Below are 4,189 nucleotides of genomic sequence, written 5' to 3'. Positions count from 1 at the left end.
AGATTTTTCCTCAAGAAACGATAGGACGGAAATTAATCTTTAAACAATTTATAGAGTTTACTTTAAGCAAAGAATTTAAATATATATTAAAACTCAATTTTCAACCCCAAAACAAAGTAAAACGAAATATGGTATATGTTCCTAATTCCGTTTCATAGCACGTAGATCGGTACAGGTGAAATTTCAATGTACCAAATTCCGTTCTAACTTTGCATTTAACATTTTTATGAGTTTATTATATAAAATTCATATTAAAACATATATTTCGGTAAAAAATGCTATAATGTACAAATATTTTAGTATATATATATGTATATTTATATGCACTTACCCAATTATAATATCAGTCTTAAATAATTTTTACACAACTCTTAGCACTTTTCACAACAAAACTTGTTAATTATCACCACCGCGCTAGGCAACTGCTTCCAGCCAACTAACATATGTGAATTTAATATGAAATAAAATGATTTATGGTTTGACATTTTTCAAATGTAAAGTTGAATATATTTTTGAAAATTTAAAATAATTGTCCTTTGAATGGTGGGTGGCATTGACTTATTTTGTTTATTAAAAAAACTTGTAAACGAAATAGCACGGGATTAGGTATTAGGCCGTAATTGGGCACACTTACGTTACATATGTACATGCATATAAGTAAAAGGTGGAAGCGATACACTTACCCTTTCTCGCATCAAGAAAATTTTGGGGGAGTGTACTAATTTGTGGCTTGCCCTAATGTTTGTTTCCTTAATCTTCTTATCCCACTGCTCTTAGTATGCCTCCTATTTTCCTGTGTGCCTTTTGTACGTGTTTTGGGTCTGTTGTCTTTGTTTTTATTATCTTATGTTGTATTTTTGTTGGAGTCCGCGCACGGTGGTGTGATTTTAATTAGTTTCGCGATGTTGTTGTTTTTGTTTTCGTTTAGTTTTCCTATTTTTTTTTTTTATGCGTTTTTGTTCGCTTCACTTTATGGATATATACATATGTATATGTGTTTATACACCACTTACACTGTATATGTCAATTTTTTTTATGATTTTTAAGTATTTTTCACCCCACTGTTTTCTAATTTTTTTTTTCATTTGTATAGTTTTAGGAATATGTATATTAGTCACCACTTTTTTCTTTACTTAAACAATTTTATTATTATTATTTTTTTTTTGTTTTTCTTTTTAATGTGCCTTTCTGTAGGCTGGAAGGACCATGTTCTCGTAAGTAGCGAACTCACCTTTTGTTTTGCCGAAACTTACTTTTCTAAAGAATAACGCAAAGTACGGGTTTTTTTTCTTTTCAACTATTCTTATATGTGTATATGTATTATATTTCGGATTGAATGTAGCAAAGATTTCACAATTATGATTTACACCAATCGGCGGCGGAATAAACTGATTATATTGGACGGGGGAAAAAAAACGTATGCGCAAGTGCCTGAGTCTTAACTCGTACGGAAACCAAAAACGAAGTGTAGGCTGCTGGAGTTGTCCGTCCCTTTTGTGTAAGTTGTTGTGTTCTGGTTGGTAGTGTGGTGTCATATTTGAGCGTATTGGTGTGATGTGTAGTGATGTGGAAGGTGAGTGGTGAGTGTGGTGTGCTGTTATCATGATTTTGTCTGCCAATGTGGGGTGTTGAAATGTGGTGTGGCTGTGTTTCATGACGGTGTAGGCCGAGAGTGATTTAGACACTAATGTATTTTCAAACTAAAATAAAAATAAATAATATTATTTTGCAAAAATGCTTTATAATGACACAAATCAAAATCCACCTGCAGGAGCTACACGCTCAAAACAGGCTGTTAAATTCATTTCAGAAAGTGACAGTTTAACAAGATACTGACTAGATTTGCCGCTTCACCGATTCACGAAAACTCGGAATCGGTATTAGAAATAAAAAGTCGAAATATAGAAAACTTTTGGACTCGCCCCCAAGCGGCTCATGATGCCATTTTAGATTCTCATGATTCAGATCAACCACAAAATTTTAAATTATCTGCTTACGTCATATACGAAAATTGCTTAGACCAGTACGAAGAAACAAAAGCTCATTAAAGAAATTGCACCTCCTCCCCACAGTAGAGTAGAGCTGCCACAATTAGACAGTCAAAAGGCAAGTTCAGGCATCCACCTCGAGGTGCCCGCATGTAACACAGAAACATTCCATGGAGGTTATGAAGAATGGCCGTCCTTCCGGGACATGTTTACAGCCGTTTACATCAACCATCCAGAACTATCAAAAGCACAAAAATTGTTTCACTTCCGATACAAGACAAAAGGTCAAGCAGGCGTCAAAGTAAAACAGTTCGCTCTTAATGACGATAATTTTAATTTCCTTGGGAAGCTCTAAAAGCGAGATATGGAAGCGAAAGAATATTGGTCGATAAACAAGTAACGACACTAATGAACTTGCCAAAAATTAAAAAAAGAGACAAGTGTAGAATTCACCAAACTAGAATCCACTGTTTCAAATTGTTTGTCGATTCTATAGACACTAAATATTCCCACAGACAATTGGGACCCTATACTGGTAAACATATATACCGCAGCATTACCACAAAATTCGTTACTTTTGTTGGAGCAATCGCTCTCTCGGATTTAATTGCTTGCATTATCACAAAAGACACCATTCAATGCTTCATTACAGCAGATATCCTAATTTACTGCAAAGAAGCGCTTAAACAAAAGGTTTCACAAAAGCAAATCCCGACATCCACAATTCTAAAAATTGCCAAGAGACACTATGTTGCTCAAAGGCGCAAAAAGCTCAAACGCTGCACAGAGAAACACAAAGTGGACTAATTACAGAACCAATTACTACCATGACAACTCAAGTTGAGAAAAAATCAAATCAATACCTTAATTCACAATTAAGGAAATTTCAAGACATAGGGAAACTTCCCCCAATATTAAATAAAACTCTAGAAGATCAGTATTATAAGTGTTCTCTAAAGCCACTACTACTCGATCAAATAATGGTCGGTACGTCGTACAACTACCACTCAAGCCACTATTTTCCAATACTCCACAAATTGGTATAAGACACAAAATCAGAGTTTCCTCTGACAGTCCCTACACATACAGCTTTTCGGCCCAGCAGGATGGCTTTCGCCAAAAATGATACAAAATCCTGATTCAAAAAATCTTGAGCTATATGACGCGTTACTACCTGCCAAATTAATGCATACGCACTTAAACACAATGGGTCACAAAATTGTCCCAAAGGGATAGAGAATCGACACTTTTCATAAAATATTGCTTTATAAAATAAAAAAAAAACATTTTCGTTGATAAATATGCCTATTTACCTTATTAGGCCAAAAATATATATCGAAACCTACGTACTATAATACTGGGCAAAATATTCAACTGTGGAGCCCAGGATGTTTAAATGAGTTAAGAATCCACCCCTTCTACCAGGTAAAACTGGCGCATCTTAATAAAATAGCGCAATTCACCACAAACACCCAACCAACAAAAGGAATGGACAATGGGGAAGCTGACGCAATTCGTGAAACACTCATCGCTGATACACACATTCGTTTGATACTTTCGATTCTACATTGCGCCGCCTAAGCGCAACTTTTCGTTTACCGGCACCTAACCCGCGCGCTACAATATATTGCGATTAAAAACTTCGTCTTACGGTTCCTGCGCGATGTAAGTCGTTTCATCTTCAACCCAACATCGATCCTGTGTGCTACGCAGATATAAATAGATTCTCAGCGATCCTGGGAAATATGGTAGCCGTTGCCTAGCAATATCATCATATGTATATGTGTGCAAATTTCAATAAAGTTGACCCTTTACCGTGACTAATACCTCACAATTAACTAGTGTGTTTTTCTTAACAGAATTAGTGGGTGCTTATTAAGCTAAGAATAAAGTGGTGGATGTTTCCCACTAAATTGGGCATCCAGGTAAACACACGGCTTCTGTGACGCCTCTGAAAAGGCATACTGCGCTATGTGCGCACGCAAAGTGACACCACGACCACAAGCCACTTATTAGTCGCAAAAGCAAAGGTGGAACCTTTAAAAACTATAAGTCTACCACGACTTGAGCTATGTGGCGCATTACTACTTTCCAAATTAGTAGCTATGATGCAAATGCATTTAAACATGACAAAGTGCAAATTATATCTGTGATCCAATTCCGAGATTGTACTAGCCTGGTAAGAAAACCGCCACATGCAT

Source organism: Bactrocera tryoni, unplaced genomic scaffold (genome assembly GCF_016617805.1).
Source record: "Bactrocera tryoni isolate S06 unplaced genomic scaffold, CSIRO_BtryS06_freeze2 scaffold_25, whole genome shotgun sequence".
NCBI lineage: Eukaryota > Metazoa > Arthropoda > Insecta > Diptera > Tephritidae > Bactrocera > Bactrocera tryoni.
This window is presented reverse-complemented; position numbering follows the sequence as displayed.